Source organism: Urocampus carinirostris, chromosome 2, assembly GCF_059441175.1.
Source record: "Urocampus carinirostris isolate Australia breed hairy pipefish chromosome 2, RoL_Ucar_1.0, whole genome shotgun sequence".
Taxonomy (NCBI): Eukaryota; Metazoa; Chordata; class Actinopteri; order Syngnathiformes; family Syngnathidae; genus Urocampus; species Urocampus carinirostris.
Window position 1 is genome coordinate 22,952,092 of NC_142350.1, and position 23,037 is coordinate 22,975,128.

At 41.9% G+C, this 23,037-nt stretch overlaps 1 protein-coding gene across 3 annotated transcripts in view; it reads left to right on the top strand.

Annotated features, from left to right (window-relative positions):
- pvrl2l (PVR cell adhesion molecule related 2 like) overlaps positions 1 to 23,037 on the top strand; it is a 253,556-nt gene that overhangs the window by 164,616 nt on the left and 65,903 nt on the right. The window lies entirely within an intron of this gene.

Consider the following 23,037-nt stretch of genomic DNA (forward strand, 5'->3'; position numbering starts at 1 on the left):
AAATTGCCTTTCAGCATGACATGTATGTTTCAAGTGCTGGATCAAATACATTTCCCCCAAAATGCGACTTATACTCCAGTTCAACTTATAGGACTTGTTTAATTGCCGGTTACTCCGGCTCCTCCACCAAGAAGGAAAGTCTTGATAACTATTATTCAAACTTGGATTTCAGCCTCTCAAAAGTTGATACTCACGCAATTACCTGGATGAAAGCCCGACAGATTGTGTTTCAAGCGAGATGTTCATGAAAATCAGCCACAGTCGCTAAAAGCTAATTAACATTTTGGCATATTTTCCAACGCGCTTCAAATTAAACTCCGTGCGTGCCGTCATTTTCGAGACGAACCCGTCCCGGGGCTCAATCTGAAATCCTCAAAAAAATCATGAGAAGCCATCGTATTAACACGTGTTTGAATAACCGAATTAAAAGTGTATTTTCTGAGCATCCGTCACCGCTCTAAAGCCTTCCGTGGTCCCCTTGTGATTCAGCGCACGTCGCACACAAAAAATGGAGTCTTTCTTAAGCTAGCAAGTCAAACATACGGCCTGCCATACAGTTCTGAGTATGTCAAGAAAAGAAGCGAATCGCTAGGTCGTTTCTAGGAAAAGTTCAGATTTTTTTAAATACTGTAAATACGAACCAAATATTCCTTTCGGGCACTAGAGGGTGTAAATGTGTAAAACGGCTGAAATTCTGGACTGCTAAAGCCCCGCGCTCACCTAGTGCGCCACGGGCTATTGGCAATTTTGTTCCTGGCGTCAGGTAGGCCCCGGCAGGCACTTTTCGAGGAAAATAGCGCAGCGCCAATGGCGCTGAGTATCAAAAATATTTGTTTTTTGCGGGTCGGTCGCCAAATTCTTCAAGTATTTGGGAAAATTGCAACTTGACCTATGCGCTTTAATCCGAAACGCGACCAGTTTTCCATCCTCAAGGAAGCGATGGGAATCCTGACTCTTTTAAGAGAACCGGCTTTTTCGGCTCGCCCTACTAAAAACAATAGTCTCTCTCTGTTCCCAAATACCTCTCTCAGTTGTTTTTCGTTGTTTAATCCATATATTACAATATATTATGCATTACAATGAATCACTAGAAAAGGGTGAAAATAAAGCAAAGTAATACGAAACGTGAACACTGAAAAACACAGGAAGCATAAATAAAATAGTCATAAATCTACAAAGCAACATTATTTACACTCAACAAATGTAAAGCCAACAGCACATAATCCGTGAAAAAATGCATTTTGACCATCACATTTGAAAATAGCTTATTGGAGGGTAGCCGACTCCCACATGCAAGAGGCGGTTATTACTTTTTCAAATCTGGGAAGATAGGCCTAAAAATGTTTTTGTGCCTCAATAAATGGAATCAACTGTTGAAAATTGCATTTTTTATTTCCTTGGGTCGTCTCAGCGTGATATTAAAATTGGTTTGCTGATCTGAAACCTTTGTGAGTTGTATGCAAAAAACGCAGAAATCAGGAAGGGGGCAAATACGTGTTCACGGCACCGTAATTGCCCGCGTTTGTTTTGGACGGGGGCAATAACAAACCCAGACGGGGCATGCCCCCGTCTTGCAGAGCGCCTTTCAATTAGCCGGTGGGTTACGGACCGGGGTCAGGCAGCCCTCCCCGTGGGCAGCACAGCCGTTGAGGATGCTTGCGTAGGCTTAGAAAAATGAGCTCGTCTGTTACCTGCGTCATGTTTACACTGTTTTGTTTGTATTGGCACTCGGGTGGTGCCAGAAAATAAGCAATTAAAAGAAGAGATTTTGTGGGGATAACTGGCAAAAATAACGTGGAGAGCCGCCAACAAAGGCTAACTTGGTCCGATCAACGGCGGAAAAACCCTAGGCCGGCCGACCCAAAACACGTAGTGATCATCTAGGCTTACCAGGAACCAGCGACAAAAGCCGACTGCAGATAAACAAACCAAGGAACACGGCAAAACCGGCGCTAACTCCAGGCTAGTCGGTCAAACAATAGTGGGCAGCCAACCGGAGCCAGCAGGGAGCAAACAGAACAGGGAAATCCATCAACTGCCCCGATGCTAACGGGGAGCTAGATGGACACATTCTTTGTTTTGTTTTTTGAGGGATTTTTCCCAATTTTTACAATTCATAAAGGTGACCAAACCCCTAATGTCGAGCACCAAGCAGCAAGGCATTGTGTAAGTCATATCTATGACTCGGACAAGGTTTGAAACTGTAACCTCCCTGTCCCAAGGCAGACGCCCAATCTTGAGGCGAGCGAGCTGGTGCCGGACAAAATTATACTAACCACGAGACACGCAGCAAAAAACACAAGGAAAATGCCGGAATGGCTTTCCTCCAAGCAGAAATAAGTGATATGCGATCGCTGTTTACTACAATTGCTGTCTGTTTCAGAACTGGTCTCACATGTTGTGTTAATTGGATTCGCCATGAGAGTGTTTTGTTCCTTTGATGACATCGCACCTCTAGAGTTAACAGTTAGGATCAGTCAATTCTGAGACTAAATTTCCAGAGTCCCCCGGCTTGAGGAATATTTATCAACATATTTGTATAATTGTGGGGAGGAATGTTATCTTTCTTTATGTTATGATATACAGTACGTATGAATAATTAATTACAAAGTACTTGAACAGGAAAATATTGCCTGTAGTTATAATGGCGTTTCAGGATTCAAAGTTGAAAATACAGTACAGTGCGAGCTGCTATTAGCCGCTGCCAGAGTTTGCCGAACATAAACAAACTTGTTATCGCTTCAAATCTGCTTGGCAACCCAGTGCGCATGTGTGTTTCCAGCATGCTTTTTGTGTTACCGTCAGAGTTAAGAGACGGGGAGGATCTCTGGCGAGATAGCAGGGAGGAGGATGCAACCATCATTCAATCAGCCCGAATTTAAGATATTTTAGCAAAAGTTTTAAAACTTGTGGAAAGGAATCACACGGAATAAGTGTTGACAACTTGGGCTATCGCTACGTCAGATTGTCAAAATCCGGCAAAAGCAAACGTCATTGGATCAGTTTTTCAAGAAATGCAGGGCTAAAAGATTTTATTTTTCCTTCATTCTTTGTGTTTTGATGTGCCTCTTGTTTATGTTTTTTGTGCAGTAATTTAATTTTAACATGTATTTGTTTCATGTTCTGATGTTCTTTTATGATTTTTTAGAAAAAGATATACTTTTGGGGTGCTCGGAATGGATTAGGGCATTTACATACAAAATGTCTCTACTTACAAAGTTTTCAGGTTACAAAGCTATTCCTAGAAAGTCTTGAATTCATAAGTAGAAGTACTACAGTAGTTATCACAGATTTGCTTATTATTAACTATTATATCACACGTGGTACGTTAAATTACTATCTTATAGTAACGATAAATGTTTTGTAATCAGTCTTCTCACGCTAGCCAGAGATAGGTTTGCCGTGTCTCTAAGTTGCGTATGGTTACCTCCTTTTTTCTTATCTAGGAGAATCAGATGTCTCTAAGGGTCTCCCAAGTGAAATAAAACATTTGGGGGAAATTGAGGAACAGGAGAAACTTCCCAGCAAGCTCCCAAAATCCGGTCTTTCCTTACTAAGAATCTGCGCCTCTTCTTTTGTTATTTCTGGTCTAAAAATGTCTCAACCAACCGGACTATATCATTGAGTTGTTTATTTGTCACAACCTCGAAATAAAGTTAACTTGATAAAGTTAAGATCTATTTTGATGCATCGCCCACACTTGAAAAACACAGTTATTAAACTCATTTACAACTCACTTTTAAGTATCTCTCGGCACCTGTTGTCACTCTTCTCCTGTCGACAAACGCCAGACTGCCGTATAATTTCACTTTGAGGGAAATGAAAACAAGACGCGCTCGCTTACGCAAACGAAAAGCCAATCGTGCTTATTCCAAGCTGTTCAACATTTTGAGTTGTTGACAGCGAAAGAAGAAGTACTTTAGACGTACCTGGCAGAATTCAGTCAAACCAACCATTTGCCTGTACTGCTTACTTAGGATATAAAATTCGATTGTTGGGCTAATGGAATTTGCAGACCTCCAGGATACAACATGAATCCGTTCTGAGGCGGTCCAAGGTGACATCGTCATATGGTCGGGAAAAGAAATTTATTATAATTGGCTTAGGCGCTCAAAACCCCCAGTATTCAAAAACAATACCATTCTATACACATACGAAACATTAGCAACATAGTTAGTACTACTTGGATGTGATGCATGTGTATATGATCGATTACCATTGTAAGGAGATATACATGTAAAGGAAAATAGATTTGTATTTACCTTTGATGTGACGTGACTTGAGCTGGTACGGTGGAGTCGGTGGTTGGATGCAGAGGGGGAAAGAGACGGTGAAGAAAAATTTAGATGTGAAAACTTTTACTCGCTTCCATTTTCGTCTGCCTTTTGGTGCACAGGCAAAAAGAAGGGGAAATCAGAATGCAGAACACAATGCATGATGAAAATCAATCAAGTAGTAAAACCATTATACAGCCGAAAATATCTGTATACCTAATAAATACAGTATAAACCCTTGCATAGTCTTTTTGAAGAACACAACAATCTGAACTGAACAAAGAGAGAGAAAGGCATTGTGTGGGGGATTTCGGCCAATAGCTTTTCAACATCTTTATGATGGTGTGATGCAAACAAAACGCAGACTGCCATCTTTCATGACTTAGCAATGTATGTATTACGGAATGTCAAACAGACCCAAATGCAGGACACAAGGATTTGGTTAAACCCCAACAAGGTGCCTTTATTCGACATCAAAAACGAAATTCATTAAAGGAAGCTAGAGTGGAACCAAGACTGCTGAGGAGGGGAGACATGAGAGGGCGAGGTGGTCTTGGGGTGGCAAAAGTCTTTAAAAGAAGATTTGTGAGGACCTTGAAGAAGATGGCTGATGAGGAAGTTCTTGGAACGAGGAGGGGACTGAAGAAGAAAGTTCTGGAAAGAAAAGCATGTCATCTTGAGCAGGTTTCAAAGACGCATTAGCAAAGTAAAGAAGGCGCCTGGAGTATTTATGCTAGAGGTTGGCAAATTGGCTGATTGGGAGGATCTGGACAGAGGAGGTGAGATGGGGACTGGCAAACAGGGAACCGTGACAGCATGAGCTCATGTAGACATGAAATCATTTATTGTGGACGTGGTATAGTGGAAAAGAATTTGTAACAAAAGATATCTTTTTCCAAATCATAGAGTAAAAACTGCATGAGGTGGGGACTCTTTATTCTTGGGGTCCAGAGAAGTTAATTCTACACACACAGAGCAGCACAAACCACACATACAAAAACTCGTACCGGAATCACATCATTGGCTTTAGCTGACATCCGTAGCTGCCAGATAGGTTTGACAGCTTACTGGCAAAGGATGTAATGTATTCGCCACGTTCTGCTTCCATGATATTTCCTGGACATTAACAGAAGCCCAAATGGGAATTATACTGCTCCCATTTCACTGCCTAATCCGCTTTGTTGCGGCACTGTAACTGGGCACCCGAGCTTTTTAAGCACCTTAATTGGCTACTAGAATGGTTGCGTGTTCGCATGTATACATGGATTAACGACCAACCTTTCTGAGAATTGGCATAGATGATGAATATGCATATTTTACACACATGTCACTCCATCAATTGTTCGATTGTGCTCTGTTACAAAGTTGATTACAACTCCTTCCCTGATTTTGGAGTCCTACATCAATCCTCCCACCTTGGTTTTTGGCCAAAAGCTGCACAAAAAGAAAAATCACAAATCATGGTTATGTGTTCTTTTCATTGGACTTATTCTTTGGTGTGTAGGTAGGAAAATTCCTGGTAGATGTTCAGGGATCCGAGAACGAAACTCTGGACAGCTTTCTCCACTGCTGACGATTTTTGGGTCGTGGCCTAACTGGCAGCAGTCCATTACTTGATGTTGTCGACCCAGTTCTTTTTTGGTCCTCCGCTTCTCGCGTCCCCTTAGACTGTGCCCTGGAGAATCATTTTGGCCAGTCCTGATGATCTTGTGACGTGACCGTACCACTGCAGTTTTTTTCTAAGCACAGTTGACAACAGTTCTTCAGAGGGTTCAATGTGCCCTCTGATGGTGTTATGCAATGTTTCTCATTTATCACATGGGCTATGTTGCTAATACCTTCCTGTAGCATAAAATCACCATGTCCTTCACAGCTTTGCTGCGAGACTCCATGTCTTGCAATCATAGAGGAAGATAAAAGTAACTATCCCCTGAGTGAGTCTGGTCTTTGATTTTACTGCTATGTTCTTGTCCCACCAGATGGGTTTAGGTCTGGCAAATGCGGCTGTGGCTTGAGCTATCCTGGCCATGGTTTCTGATCCCTCTTCTGATATGACAGCTCCATGAAATTTGAATCTGGTGGCAGGTCAAAGCACTTGGTGGATGATGGTGATGTTTGTGGTGATACCTTGGGGGTTTGTTTGTCATTAGTTTTGTTTTTTCTGTGATGATTTTAATCCCATACTTGTCCAGGCGATTGACCAGATCTCTGAGTCCCTGTTCTCTCCTGCCAATCCGGGAATATCATCAGCAAAACGGAGGTTAGTGACGTTGTGTCCCCAAATGCTGACTGTACCTTCATGTTGCTCTAGATCAAGTCATGATTCTCTCCAGGAAGTTGTTGAATAAACTAGGAGGGAGCATTCAGCCTTGTCTCCCACCTACCGTGGTTTAAAACCACGCTCCAATGGTACCATTGATCAGTACCACACCGTTAGCATTGACATACAGCTGTTCAATGGTATGAGCAAGTTTCTGGACCATGTTTTACTTCCACATGATGGCCCACAAGGCGGCTTGCCATGTTCTGTCAATGGCCTTCTTGGAATCCACAAAGACGTGAAAGAGGTTTCATTAGAAAATGGGAAAATACGGGTATTCGATTTGAAGGACTGTCAGACCTTACATCATTTGTCTTTGGAATTTATGGATTGTATCCGCAGGTTTTTCAAGCAATAAAATATACACTGTAAAGAAAAATGTAGGCCGTTAAAATGTATTCAGTGGAATATTTGGCATTAATCAGCACTTTCTTTTTATTGTGTTTAAGGACGTTAATGAGTGGCATGTGAATTGTTTCTTCATTGTGCAAAGTAATGTCTATCATCGTTCTTAAGGGGTTTGCACGCCTCTGTTGAAATGTATGGGCTTTCAAAGTCAGCTACGTTAAAATCATAGTATACTGTTCAAAGATTTCTACTGGAAGCTATTCTAATGGTATTCATTCTTGCGAGAAGCTGGAAGTATTACGTCTCCGTTGAAGTTTCCATTGACCCATCATAAGAAAAGTCAGGAGCAATTGAGTTACAGCAGCTGATGGCAGTGAGCAGTCTCTGGTGGTATCCTCTGGGACCGTTCGTGAACTAGATTTTCCTTCATAAAGCGAGCAAATTTTTTGTTAAAAAAAAACACGTGATATAAAATTCTCGTGTTTAGAGATGCTCGTATGAGTTGGGAGGGTTTGTTTAGTTATCTTTTGAAAAGTACAATGCGTAAAGAAATCCGAACACCATAATATTGCAGTTATGTAACTTGATTACTTTCAATTGATTTTGGATAACCAGATATGCTAATAAAAAATAAATATGGGCAGCACAGCGGCGCAGTGGTTAGCGCGTGTGTGGCACAGTTGTAAGGTCTTGGGGACCCCCTGTGTGGGTTCAAATCCAGCTACCGGACTTACTGTGCGGAGTTTGTATGTTCTCCCCGTGCTTGCGTGGGTTTCCTCCGGGCACTCCGGTTTCCTCCCACATTCCAAAGACATGCATTTCAGGTTGATTGGCCGGTCCATATTGTCCCTAGGTGTGAATGAGCGAGCGGGTTGTCTGTCCCTGTGTGCCCTGCGATTGGCTGGCAAGCAGTTGAGGGTGTCCCCTGCCCACTGCCCGATGATTGCTGGGATGGGCTCCAGCACCCCGACGACCCTACTGAGGATAAGCAGTGCAGCTGATGAGATGAGAAGAGATAAACTAAATAGAAAATAAATTATTGCATTTTGTTTAAGATAAATGAACAATGTAACCTTAAAAAAGAAAGACAAAACCAGAATCAGGTAGTTGCTTGTAGTCCAACAAAAGAAGTGCTCACATTTTAACACCGTAGTATCGTGTATTGAGTAAAAATAAGACTTTTTCTTCCACATGGCAAATAAGATGCTTCGTTTGAGTTCACATTAAAAACCCAAACTTGTATTAAAAACACAAAAGTGTTCACTTTCTAGATTTCCAACAAACGGTGTATCTTGTCATCTCTCTCTGTCTTTCTAGTGTCTCTGATTGAAATTATGATGGACAAAATTAGTCTGTCACTGCATTATGTATATGTAAATGTGAGACACATGCAAATGTGTGCATGAGGCGAATGAATGGATGCTTGAAACACTACTGTGGAAGAGGACACCTGCTCCCAGGTTTTAATTTGCATTCATCATTTTGGGTTACTTCATTGATATACAGTATGCTGACACTTTTTTATTTATGTTGTCTCGTTAGTTGCAATTGAATTATATGTCACTTTTCGGTTAGTTTTGCCAAGTTTTCGGACATAAAGTCGTGTTTTGTACTCTGGAACCTGGGGCAGCTACAGTGGGACCTGAGAGTGAGCGTAGAGAGAGAATGCAAATGAGGAAAAGAATGAGAAAGAGAGAGTTAAAACCAACGCCTCCAATATTGTCCCCTGAAGAGTGAAACATAAATATGCTTTTAACCCTTGGATGCATGACCAACCAATACATACAATGTGTGTTCAATAAAAGAAAAATAATAATATATACCTGGAATATGACAATAATCACACTTTTTTAAAATTCATATTCATTTTGAAGAATTAAAAACCCATGGGGTCGTTTTTGACCCCACCTACGTATCCAAGAGTTAAATAAGATTTTAATGCCGCACAGTAATCCTTATTTTTTCATATAAATGTGTTTTGAATACCTCTTTTTTCTGTAAGTGTAAAAGAATGCAATTAATGACTAGCCGTTACATGTATTCCGTTACCCCCCAAGCCCGACCACAGTATATCTTGACGTCATTATCAGTCCCGGTTTCGGCTTGTCTCGTCCATTAGAGTCTGTTTGAGAGAGCCTCGATCTTTCTTCCTAGGATGCACTTTGAATGGATTCTACTCTCCTGGGCCTTTTCAATCCCCGACTATCGCCTCCGCCTCCCACTCCCACTCAGCGCTCCTGATTCTTTTCCAAATGACTCACGCGACCGCAAAGCATTTAAGAGTGAGCCGGGATGGATGGAAGGAAGGATAGATGGATGGAAAGTGGGGCAGATGGCAGGGCAGAAGGGAGGGTGGTCGAAATGGACCAGCAGGAGCGCCCGGCCGATGCTTCGCTTTTGTTGGTCGCCATCGACAGCGGAGCTCTGGATCCAATCAATTCCTGCACAATCGGACTAAAATTACATTTCAAGCACACATGCATGCAGGCCAGACTGTAGTGCAGGGGCGGGCAAGCATTATGAGTCCTGGGTTGCATTGGTTTGAAAATGGTTTGCAAAAAACCCGGACTGGAGGGAAAAAATGGCTAATTGATGTGTTGAATTTTTTTGTATATTCCAATAGAGCAGAGGTCAGGAACCTATGGCCCAGAGATAAAGTCATACTCACGCAAATGTCATCCATAGCGGTCAAATCTCGGTAAGCGCAGAGTCGAGTCTAGCGTGGGCATAGCTGACGTAGCGCTACTAGTGGTAATGGTTCAGTCCAATATATTGAGCGCATACCCCCAATGCAATTTACAGTCAAGGTCTCGCTTTTTGGCTGTACGTCGCTAAAGATTATATTATCTGTTTTTAATGACAACCCACAGAAAACTAAACAGCCATAAATGCCAACACACAGAGAAATTTGATTGTGTGAGCGGTAGAGGTGGGCGGAGCAATGCACACAGCGCACTTCTCCTGCAACGAAGGTTAACATGTCAGTATCCTGCTTTGTTGTTTTTTGTGACATTTTCACAAAAGAACTCTGCTTGCACCTGGTTTGGAAACCAATATTTATGAAAAAATTGACAGTCAAAATGAGTGTCATGGTTATTAAAAAAATAGAGGACAACTTTACAGGGGTGTATTTGTTTATATGGGACACAGGCGCTGGCATTATTCTTGTTTCATAAAATGTATTGAATCACCTAACGTCACACAGTGAAATAATGCTTAAAATAACATCTTGTCAGGAGAGCGGGATTCACAATTGTTGTTGTCATTTTAGAACAAGCAACAAAACTTGGTTTGGAACATCCTGTCATTCATTTGCATTTAAAAAAAAAGAAACAATCCAAAGAAAAAGTATCCAGAATAAATATGGATACAAACCTAATAGGGCAGCACGGCGGCGCAGTGGTAAGCGCATGTGCGGCACAGTTCTGAGGTTATGAGATCGAACTTTCCTGTGTGGAGTTTGCATGTTCTCCCCGTGCTTGTGTGGGTTTCCTCCGGGCACTTCAGCTTCCTCCCACATTTCAAAAACATGCATGTCAGGTTAATTGGCCGGTCCAAATTTTCCCTAGGTGTGAGTGAGCGAGTGACTTGTCCGTCTCTGTGTGCCCTGCGATTGGCTGGCAACCAGTTCAGGGTGTCCCCTGCCCACTGCCCGAAGATAGCTGGGATGGGCTCCAGCGCCCCCGCGACTTTACTGAGGATAAGCGGTGCAGATAATGGATGGATGAATGGACAAACCTAATAGCCATAAATAACCCAATATAAACATTAAAAGTGCAGACACAGTACCACCCAAAAACCCGGTAGAAGCATAACTAAATCAGTTAAAGTGCAGTTGTGTCCGACTTTCATTATTGTTCACTCGGGAAAGTATGATGGAAAAAGTGGTGAGTACTTATTGTATATTGCAGTCGAGAGACCAGTCTTAAAATATGTGGTATGACTCTTTCTCTTTGGCTCTTTGAGTGAAAAAAACGTCCTCACTTCTGCGTTAGAGAGTCATAGCTCTGTTACGTCTGCAATCCATGAGAGCACCCGAATGGAGAACGCTCTCGAACCTGCGGATTTCTTCTTGGCTCTTGGGATCAGTAGTAAACGGGCGTTTTCCGAGCAATGGTGGGGAAATTAAATCTGAATACCCAACTAAATTTGACATCCCTGTGATAGGGACGTATATTTCTTTTGTGCTTCTCAGCTTTGTCCAGCAGACCGGATTAAATCCGTCCGCCGGATCCGACACGAGGGCCGTGGTTTGCCCAGCCCCGCTTTCGAGCATTGTGCGTATTTGTGTGCTTTGTAAGTGGATGTGCCGGTGAATACTAGTATGCGCGTGAAGTGAATTAATGAAGCCACAGACTTGTAGGTGAGAGACATCCCACTAATTACAGCCGGTTGTCTGGAGCCCGGTCATCAATAATGTTCATTAAACCAGCGAACCCACGCTCGGCATCTATATGTGTGCGCGACACCGCGGGAAGATGGATCATCACGCATTTGAATTAAATACTTCTTCCTTTGGCAGTCTGTCTCCCTGCATTTCGTGAAGGGAATATTTTTGAATACTTCATTTTACAACACTCCTGAGCTTCTTAATGACGAAGGTTTTTTGATACTTTGCAGTTCGTTTGTTGCGGATTCACTCTATAGCGGAATTTGATCATTATTACGGTGTTTCCTGCACTATAAGGCGCACCGGGTTATAAAGTGCACCCTCCTTTCTTTCATACATTAAGCGTTCTGAACTTTAAGACATTTATGCTACAGTAAGACTGTACCAGGTTTATTCGTATATAACGCCAATGATCATGACTGATTAAAATCGCAAAACATTGTTGCTTCGGGAATTGAACACGGATCGCAGCAGGGACGGCCCCGAGCTTTTTATTACTCGAGCACCAGCTGTATGGATGACATATGAAAAGGCATTAGAGCTGATCTCATTGTCACAGTTTTGGGAAAGTTGATTTGCATAGTGCATTCTGATTAAACGAGGGGTGTCCAACTTTGCTCAAGCTAAGAGTGAGTTTTTTTTTACTCGAACGTAAACACAAACACAAAAATGTGCGTGAATAAAATATTTTAAAGAATTGAAATAAAGAGCCGAGTTCATTCTTTTCGAAATTTGTCTCGCCGCATACGTTTTCCAGATCATTATCGAAGGAAAAACAAATGAAAAACCTTTTTGTCTCAAGTTATTCTGAAGGGTGGCTACACACAAGCTTGAGTTAATTATTTTGACCGTTTGTGATTGTTCAATATAATTTAATCAAGATACACACTCTCGGACAGGAGAAACTTAACCAGAACCAAAACAAGAATAAGAAAAGAAAACCAATAAGGTTTGAAATTGGGATCTTAACCTGCACCATTTAGATAGAAAAACATCCATCCATCCAATATCTGCACCGCTTATCCCCAGTAGGGTCGCGGGCGTGCTGGAGCCCATCCCAGCTATCTTCGGGCTGTGCAGGGGACACCCTGCTGCCCAACAGAAAAACAAGTTCGGCTTAATTATTACATTACATTACACTAATACCTTGTACCAGATGTCCTCTGCGGTAGACCGGTGAGGGACTTTTAAGGCTCAGGACCTGGTCTGGACCAGGACCACGGATTGCAGTGTTTTGAAGCTGCTGTTGGTTCTGGGTGGCTGTAGGTTGAGGTTGCTGTGTCCCACCGGGTTATCAGCTGTCTCGATCAGACTTGGACGCTGGCCATGATTTGGTCCTGTGCTGCTTATTTAGCAGGCTGTAGAGAACTCCTTTTGGCCTCTTCTCAGCTCGCTGGCTTTTTCAAAATGAATTGCGAGATGTGAGGTGCTCTGGGTCCCGGCTCCTGTCTGGCCAGCCCCCTGGGGCTGAGTTGTCATGGCGAGCTTTGATATGCACATGCAAGATAACGCCCCACCAACTCCCATTCACCCAGTATCTGCCAGATAATTAAATCAATGTCATTAAATTCAAACACAAAATTGACATGTTTCGACTTTGATCAGAATCCTGACCCGATGGCGAATATGCTACGATACACAAAAACGCACGTAAGTGCACGCACGACAATGTACGTAAAGACCAAAAAACATACGTAACGCGCAACTTTTTGGCTATCAGTAACAGCGTAATGGCAGAAAAAATAATGAGTTTGATTACCCCGTTACTAAAAGTAATGACGTCATTCCCAACTCTGTTTGTAGACAATAAAACGTTTTTTTCTTTCAATGCTACACTTATATTTTGCATTTTGCTCTACCAATCAAAGGATGAATAAGAAGTTGGTTCATTAATTTGTAAATCCTACTGTACCTCATCAAACACCAACCTCAGTGCATGCCACTGCTAACCATGATCCTGTGCACTGCTCTGAAGAAGCTCGTCTGCTAAAGCTAATCCCGCCTAAATCGTGTGAACTGTGTTTACCCAAGTATAACGTGCACACTTGTCATGCATTGCAAGATGGCGCTTCTTGACAAAGAGTTCCAAAAAGGTGAAAAGGGACCATTAATCCTCACAGCTGGAATTTCTCACCGCTTCCAAACAGCGGAAATGACTTTTCTCCAGTCCGGTCGTGCGTACGTGTTTGTGTGTATGAGGACTGGACCTGGAAAGTGGTCTGGAAATGATGGGTCGCCGCGCCTCATATATCTCCGGAGAAGAAGAATGGCTTTTTTTTTTGCAGCCGGGTTTCAAAATAAAAGAGTTGTATGAAAGTCCTTTGTTCAAGTCAAGCTTCCCCTAACTCTTTGTTTGTTGTGCTTTGGCACGGCTGTCCAGAAGTACTTATTGGACTCCTTTTTTAAGGGGATGGCTAAACTTGTACCCTGAGGCACATATTTTGTGTAACAAGTAACAAGACAAAATGCTAATTATGGGGGACTGCAACATTCGTATAAAATCCCCACCAAACTCGCTTACTGCTGCGTTTTATTATTGATACATTTGGTCTGAATCGATTCATTGATATGCATATTCATAAAGGTTTAAGCACACTGGATTTGGTTCTGACTCGAGGGGTGTTAGTCTGAAATGTGATGGTGTTACTCTATATTAACGCTATCTCTGAATAAATGTTATTAACCCCTTAACGTTCCGATTGATCCAATATTGATAAATAAATCCGTGTCAGTCATTCCGCCTATCATCGGAAGGTGAAAACTCTTGGAATTCAGGACATGATGACTATTTCAAAAGGTACTTATTAAAGAAATATCACTATCAGTCTGAAACAAGGTACTCAAACATTATAGAGCCGATATAACTCACCCAAACAGTGCTGTGGTGTTCCACTCATGAAACGATTCTTCACAAACATAATCTTGTTTTATTCACGAGAGTCGAGTGAATCCAACTGTGTAAGATACTGACTCCAAAACACACGATAATGTCGCCAATCAGAAAAAAAATCAGCCTAAAAGCATTTTTACATCATTTGACAAGCTTTGTTGTAGTCAATTCATTTTGCTCCTCTTTGAAAATAAACAGACTCGTCAGATGATTTTCAATATTTCCATTATCCTTTGAGCTTTTGGCTGCATTGCGATGAAGAACAAAAACAATCCCATCCTCAGAAAAGTCTCTCTATCCTTTTTTGTCGCATCCTTCAGCAAAGGGATAGGGAAAATTAGATCCTTGGCTTGGTTTCACAATGTTTCCTGCCTGGGGAGACAAGGCGGTGGCTTTTGTTGGGAATTAAATATCTAAATGTACCGTTTACCAAATTGTTCGAATTAGTTATCTGACTCCATTAACCAAACACAACCTACATTCACCCAACAATTTATGCACGCTTGTTTCTTGACGGAAAAGATGAACAGGAAAGCCGACATTTCCACACAGGGATTTAATTTCATTAACAATTTAAATAAGTGTGCTCCATCGAAAACAGCCGAATTAGTGTCGTTGGAGTCTCTGGGAAGCCCTTTTCCGAAATCCTCCAGCTCTCCTCTCATTGGCCATCCTCTCCCTGCACAATGGCGCGTCAGCTCCTCCCATGGGCGTGCCAGGGAAGCCCCCCCCCTGGGCTCCACCATCTCGGAGAAGAGCGTTGCGATGTCTGGAATACTCAAAACAACACTGAGCATTTCTACGTCATCAGGGCCTTTCTGCATCTGGATGTGCTGATTATCTTATCATCCTTACGTCCCGTTCCTGCCGTTCCTGTAAACAACATTTCCTACCAGGGTGCCCTGAACTTTCACTGCTCATTGAATAAAGGCACAGTCAGTAAATAAATACAGCATTAAACTCAATAAATGTAACTTGTATTCAATCATAAAACATCCTTTATAGTCAAATGAATAAAATCCTTCACTTTCAGCCTTCTTCTTCGCCATTGTCCTCAGGCGTCCAGGCTTGTCCTATTTTGTAGTATTACTTTAGTAATCTTGTAACATTACTTTAGTTGTATGCCTTCCTAGAAATTTCATAGTAGATTTTCTAGTATTTTCTAGTATTTTTGTTTTAAAGTATTGTTGTATTTCTGCTCTTATTTCCACATTATTTTTTTCTTTTCCGCATAAAAGCAGTGTATGCTTTTGGGCCTCTCTGCTGAGGAAGTGTTACATGGCACAGCAACTTGTGCTGTGGGCTTAATGTTCAGTGTCAGGTTGGGAAGAGCGAGGTGGAATGAATGTTTGGTGTACGTGTGTCCTTTACTCTAGCCATCCCACTCGGGGGGATATTGCTTCTGTATATAGAAATATGATTAGAAATTTTAATATTTCGTTTTGTCGTATTTTTATAGTATTTCTGTCGAAGTATTTTGTTGTAGACACGCAATTGGAGCAGTCTTTATTAGTCGTACTTTATTTACTGTGATATATATTGTCATTTTGATCATTTTTGTTCGGCGGACCGGATGAAAAATCAGAGGTGCCGCACGTAGCCTGCGGGCCGTAGTTTTCCCACCCCTGGGCTGGACCTTGATTACAGCAAGGAGGCGCTTGTGCCATCGTTCTTGCTCACCCCCAAATACTTTTTGTATTTTTTCTGGAAAAAAAAAAAAAGAAACGGAGACACTTTAACAACTTTTATAGCTCGTCGCGAAAAACTTCCAGTGCCAGATTGGCGGCCATTTTAAAAGGAGTCGATTCCAGCTGTTCGCCGCACGCGTGGGATTTTTGGTGCTTTACTGTGAGCCCGTAAAAAAAAAAAACTTCATAAAAACTTTACGACTGAACTCAAGCCTGGACCTCGATATATTCTACTTTATGAAAGCAGTATCATGACATTGTGTTTTACCAGTAGCAGGCCGTTCATTCACACCTAGGCCTTCAGTGCCAAGTCTGAATCAATTCAACCGTCATATCTATTTTATGGCTGTAAAATTTTGACTGCGCTACATTTGCAGTACATAAGAAAGCATCAATAATAACCACATACAAATTTTATATAATTTAGGAATATAGTCACATTTTACTGGCTATTTTTTTTTAAATTTGTGTGTTTTAGTTACATCACAAAGTTCTTTTCTCTCGCCATCAAAGCTAATGCTGTTTTTATTTGATTTGGGGCCGAACATGTCCATTCCACAGAGGAGTGGACACAGGGACATTTGTCTTCACCTTTTCATTACTGCCCCCTAGCCCATCAGAATTGTAGAACACCTGTTGTTTCCCTACGCCTTCTAGAAGGCCCTGCTTTTTTTCGAATTGGGGCCGAAAATCTCCATTCGACAGGAGCAATGTTTGTGTTATTACCAGTTTCATTACTGCAAGTAAAAAGAAGACAGAAAGAGAGAAAAAGAAAAAAGAGAGAAAGAAATAAACAGAAGGAAAAAGTGAGATTTAAATAGAGAGAGGGAGAGGAAGAGAGAAAGAAAAAAGAGTGAAAGAGAGAGAGAGAGAGAGAGAGAGAAAGAAAAGATAAACAGAAAGAAAGAAAGAAAGAAAGAAAGAAAGACGTAGACTCAGAGAATCACAATGACACTGCACCGGTGGACACCTCAGCTGTCCTCAGGGGGCAACTGGGTGCCCGCGGGTCGTAGGTTGGAAACCCTGCTCTAATGCCTTCGATAAGCAGGTAGGCGCCTTGCACGGCTGACATCGCTATCAGTGTGTGTGAATGGGTAAAGTGTGAAATACACTGTAGAGCGCTTTGGGATGTCGTTGGGGCGGCAGTAGCTCAGGAGGTAGAGCGATCGTTTTAGGATTAAGGGATCCCAGTTCGAATCCCGGCTTGTCCGTGTTACATGTCGAAGTGTCCTTGGGTAAGACACTGAACCCCCAGTACCCCCAATAAGCAGGTTAGCGCCTTACATGGCTGCACAGATCACGGCCGCTATTGGGAAATGTGAAGCACAATGTAAAGCGCTTTGGGAAGTCATTGACTTGAAAAGCGCTATATAAATGCAGATCATTTCATTTCATTTCATTTCATTTCATTTCATTTCGTCAGTGACTTGAAAAACGCTGTATTCAAAAGTAGATATTTTTATAAGGTAGCTGACAATATAGAATTCTCATCATTCAGACATGATTTAGGCCAGCAGAGTTGGCTTTGCAGACCACGACGGTCCGCCATTTTGCCGCACAAATCACTGTTAAATCGGCACCTCCCTCCTAATTGCCGCTCATTTATTCAGCACTTGGCGCTTTTCTAGTCTTTTTCATGTATTTCTCTTTTACTTTTCATGATTGCGAATGGAGTTTGTTGTTGCGGAGCCACTCATCAATTCATAGTAAGATTGCGTGCTTTCGCGTTTGAAAAGAGGGAAATGGCGCGCCTTGAGAGCGTGTTTTACACAATTGCCGTAATGAAACGCCGGATTTATGCTAACCTGCGCTTGAGGATGCTTCCCAATCTGTAAATATGTCATTTTTCAATCGACTGACCGGGGTTGTTTCGCAGGCGCATTAACCACTCTTGCCGACTCGAACGTAAGAAATTCTTCCGTTGATGCAGTGCGCTTCTGAAATCTTTTTCGAGGTGTCGGACGGACCCAAACACAGGGCACAAGGGGACGTGGTCTAATCCCTGGAGGGGGGGGGACGTTCATTCCAACAGCAACAACAAAGGGGCTTTACCGGCGGGAAAAATCAAGAACGAAAAACAGACAGAAAATAAATTAGAATGAGAGAGACCATTGAGAAAGTGAGAGAGAGAGAGAACAGAGAGAGAGAAACAAGAGAAAGAGAAACATGGAAGGAAAAATAGAGAAATAAAGAGAGAAATGGGGGAGCGAGAGAGAGAGCCAAAGATAAAGGAAAAAAGAGAGTGAAAGAGAAAATAAAGAGAGAAAAGGAGAGACAGAGAAAGAGATGAAGGAAATGAGAAAGTCAGAAAGAGATGGAGAGTGAGAAAAAAGGGAGTACAAGAAAAGGACAAGACAGACATGGAGGAAGAGAAATGAGGGAGAAAGAGTGATAAATAGAGCAAAAGAAAGAGAGAGGAAGAGAAAAAAGAAAGAAAAAAGGGGAGACAAAGTCTTATCATCTTTCTGTGTTTGATTTATCTCATCCCATCTCTTCCTCTTTTCTCATTCTTCTTTCTTTCTCGTTCTCTCTTTTGTTCATTTTTCTTTCTTTGCTTCTTTCTTTCTTTTTTATGTCTCTCTTTTCTTTCTCTTTCTTTCTCTTTTGATTTCTCTCTATTTTTCTTTTTTCTTGAATCCTCCCACCCTCCCTTTCCATCACTGTCTTTATTTCTCTTTGACCAGATTTCTTTCCTTGTCCCTCTGTCTTTCTTCTCCTCTCTCTTTCTCTGTCTCTTTTCTTCTTCTACTTTCTCGCTGTATCTCTTTATTTCTCTATCACACCCACTCTCTTTCTCATTTTTTTTCTTTCCCTCCCACTCTCTCTCTCTCTCTCTCTTTCTTTCTTCTGCTCTCTCTTTCCTTATCTCTTTTTCTCTCCCCTTCTATTTCCTCTCTGTTGTCTCTCACACCCTCTCTCTCAGGCTTTTAGCAGAGTGCCACTTCCGAGGCAAAAAAAAAAATACGGAATACGTCCTCCTTATCGAGCACTCGTTTCCTTTCGTGGCTTCTTCTCGGAACCGTCCTCGCCAGCCCTTGATTAAAAGAGTCGCAGTGGCGGAACGCAATCACTCAGTCGCCGTGGCGGTGGGAGTAATCATGGGAAATAATTCATCATGAAGAAAATGAAAAGGTGTTTGGGAACAACCCCAAAAAGGGAGGGCAAAACGGGACCTGCATCACTCGCAGTGTTCGTTATCAGCGATGGAAAGATATGCTTCGGTCACGATTGGATTGTATCGCGATACAATTCGAATACCTTTGAAAAGAATTCCGTACAAAATAAAATCTCAAAACTTTCAAAGTTGATCGGAAATCTATCAGTGATAAATGAATCCCTAAACTGCGTGAGCCGCACTTAAAGAGACAGTATCGTTTTTCTCTCCCACTATTGATTGAAATCATCAGCACAAATACAATTGTTTGAAATGTGTATATTATTTACATAACATGGAATCTCAACCAGAAGGGGGCGACATGATTGTCCAGAATACACACAAAAAACAAATAATTTACGTGGTTTTTTTGCCTATTGTTAGGAATTTAATATTAAAAATGTACCGTTTACCAAATTGTTCAAATTAGTTATCTGACTCCATTAACCAAACACAACCTACATTGTCCTAACAAGGCGCGCTCGTTTCTTGATGAAAAAATGAACAAGAGACCGGCATTTCCACACGGGGGCAGATTTAATTCCTTAAACAATTGAACTAGGTGAACTCCATCAGATATGGCCGAATTAGTGTCGCTCGAGTCTCTGTCAAGCCTCCTCTCTCGATCTTCTGCTTCTCTCCTCGGCCCACGTTTTTTTCCGCAAGCTGGTGTGCCGGCTCCTCCCATGGGCGTGCCAACGAAAGCCCCCACGTGGGGTCCACCCCCTCGCCTCGATGTCTAGAGAAACTCAAACAATGCCAGACGTCCTTTGGCAGAGTCCTGTTTCCAAAATTCCCCAGCCAAAACATTCCGAATTTTGTACAGCGTGACCTGAAGTCCACTCAGTGAACTTCTTCATTGCACTCGATAAATGTAACTTTGTATAAAATCTTTTATAGTAGAATGTATAAAATCCTTCACTATCTATTCTTTCATTTGTTTTATTCTTCTTTTTTCTTGCCTTTTTTCTTGATTTTTTTCTTTTTGTCTTATTTTTTTTGTAAATTTTCTCTTATTATATTACGATATGTATAATAATAATGGTCTATGAGACCCTGGCGGTACCCGTTCAACCCTAGCGACTGGCCAGCCTCTTCCTATGGTAGGGGAAACGCCGCAGTCATTTGGCTCATGCCAAATTTCTTCCTCCCAAGTGTCCAACCCCCCTTCCCAGAGTAACCTGTCACCAGAAATATCAGTCGGCATTGCGTTGGTACCCAGCGTTACCCCGTTTGCGCCAACTGAGAAAAGCTAACGTTAGCACCTAACGATGCTACCGGGAGGAGCGAGAGGGCCGCTTTGAAGACGCAGCTGTGCGCTAGTTTCGCCAAATAGCTTTTGGATCTGCACATGTGGCTGCTTGTCCTAGTGGTTTTACTGGCCACTTCCTTAGCTAGCCGATGGTGCCAAAGATGTGGTCCGCGGGCCGAGGATTTTCATCCTTCCCGGCGAGACATTGCCGAAAGGAGCGCCAGAGAGAAACCAGCTGCACGTCTTCAATATGACCGCTTGATTTCGCCACTCGCAAGGCAACTAGAGCTGTTTTTCTTTCTTTTTTTTCTTTCCCTTTTTCTTTTCTTTTGCTCCCCTTTTCTCTCTTTCATACCCTCTATTTGTTTTTTTCTCTTCTCTCCTTCTCTCTCTTTCTCTCTCTCTCTCTCTTGCTCTCTCTCTTTCTCACACTCTGTGCCTTTCGCTTACTCTCTCATTACCCCTCTTTCTTGCACACTTTCTCCTTTTCGTTTGTCCCACTACCACACTCTTTCTTTATATACAGGTATCTCTTTCCCTCCTCTCTTTTTATCTCTTTCTTTTGTATTCTCTCCTTCCTTTTTTCTCTGTCTTTCTCACTTTTTCTCTTTCCCACGCTCGCTCTTTTTCTCTCATTCTCTCTTTCTCACTCTGTTTTTCTCTTCTTTTGTTCATTTTATTTCATTCTCTTTTTAATCTTTCTCCCTCTGTCTCTCTTTCTCACATATTTAGATCTTTATTTCTTTCTCTCTTTTTTTCCATCTTTTTCCTCTCTTTTATCTCTCTTTCTACCTATTTCTTCTTTTTCTCCATTTCTTTCTATTGTGCTCTCTCTTGTTCCTCATCTTTCCCCCTCTTTTCATTCTTTTTACTTCTCTCTCTATCTTTCTCCGTTTCCCTTGTTTTCCCTCTCTTTTTGTCTCTTTCATTACTTCTGTCTTCTCTCTCTCTTTCTTTCTCTTCAATCTACAAGTCTGGCTCGCGTGAGATTTTGTCATATGTGGCCCTTTGTAAAATGAGTTTGAAATTCCTGAACTACACCAAAAAATAGGATACCTTGAACTTCAGCCTTCCCACAACAGGTGAAAATCTGCTACATAGATCAGCGATTTTAAACCTGTGAGTTGCGGCCTTGTTTTCAGCGGGTCGCGGGCCTTTGCCTTGTCAAAATAATGCTATAAATGAGAAAAAACAGGGGTTTCGATCACACTTCTTTACTGTAGATGGCAATTATGCCCTGCTCGAGCTCTTCTACCTGTTTAGTCAATCGGCGCGTTTGAGAAGGACCACATCTCATTTTATGGTGATTTTGTCGGTTTTATTTCCTTTTTCTTTCCGTAATACTGGGTCCCATGCATGTTTGTGATCGCCATCATGTGGACAAAAGCAAAAAGGGGCGTAAAATGCCTTCATTTTACTTTAGCATTTTGAGAGGTCCATTTTTGTTGGCGATAGCAAGCATCTCTCACTGCCTTTGGACCTTCTGTCTGTCCACGATGGCTTTTAAATAAACTCGACCTTTTAAAAAAAATATTTACGTATACGTGGAATAGGTTCGTCAAGCTGTTTGTGTACAACTTAGACTGCAATGTCATTGAATAAGCTAGATTTGTCAGCTCGGACCGACTCTTAATTCAAATGTAAAGCAGGGTATATACACTTGATTGTTTCCCCTTCTAACAGACCTTCATGAGTTATAAATGTGTCACCTCAATCTCATCTGATGCTATAAAAGTAGCAAAGTTTTCTTTTGGCTATCTTTTAAAATAACTTGAAAAGTTCCTAACCTATTCCAAAATTCTTTAGGGCGTGTCCAGGTTTCCATTTCATGGCAATATACCAAATTGATGTGGCAGGGAGAAGCCATAAATCCTGCTCTGAGGCTGATAAGGTACTGTGGGATAACCAATCGGACAGCAGTGTGAACTTAAATTTAATAAAAGTAAAACACTTACTGAAGAACAAATCACTTTGTTTTGGTTCCCATTGATCCTTTGCATGCTGAGATGACTGTGAGGGTAACAGCAGGTCATTATCCATTTCAAATACTTCTCGAATTGACGAACCTCACCCCTTCCAATCGTTACGGCTACCTCTGACCAACGTTACAAGTGCCCCAGACACATTGTCGAACCGTTTTTGATACAAAACAATCTACTTTCGAATGTTTCAGGTTTTTCCCAGAACAAAATCAATTGATAAGTAGAGGTCCCACTGCACAAGCTTGCGGATCACATGTGATACAAAGACATCCTACGTAAATCGGCCGCCACCGGCTGTCGTCTGCCTCTCCTTCCAGATGTCTGACCGATCTATGATTTGTCTTTACCGTTGCATTGCTGGGGTAAACGGGGCTCACACCAACTAGAGGTAAAATGGCAAATGGCTCACTCGGGCTACTTTGCACTTGCAGTCAAGTAAGCCTGATCTCAGCACCCGAGTGCAGCAAAGGGAACACTAGCCTATACTAAGAGTCGGTGAAAGTTAAATGGAGGCAACTGGACTCTTCCTGGTTTCTCGATGATGGTTTTGCTTGCTGTTGCCATGTGCAGTTGATGGATAACTGTCTTGCTTACACGCCATTCTGTCATTGTAAGTTTTTAGTCATTCGTTTCATAGTCATCTCAAAAAGTTGAATCAAGGCACCTGGACCAAGTGGTAATATAAACAAGATAAGTCCAGTTGGCTCAATTTAAGCTTTGAGAATACCAACCAGTTGTT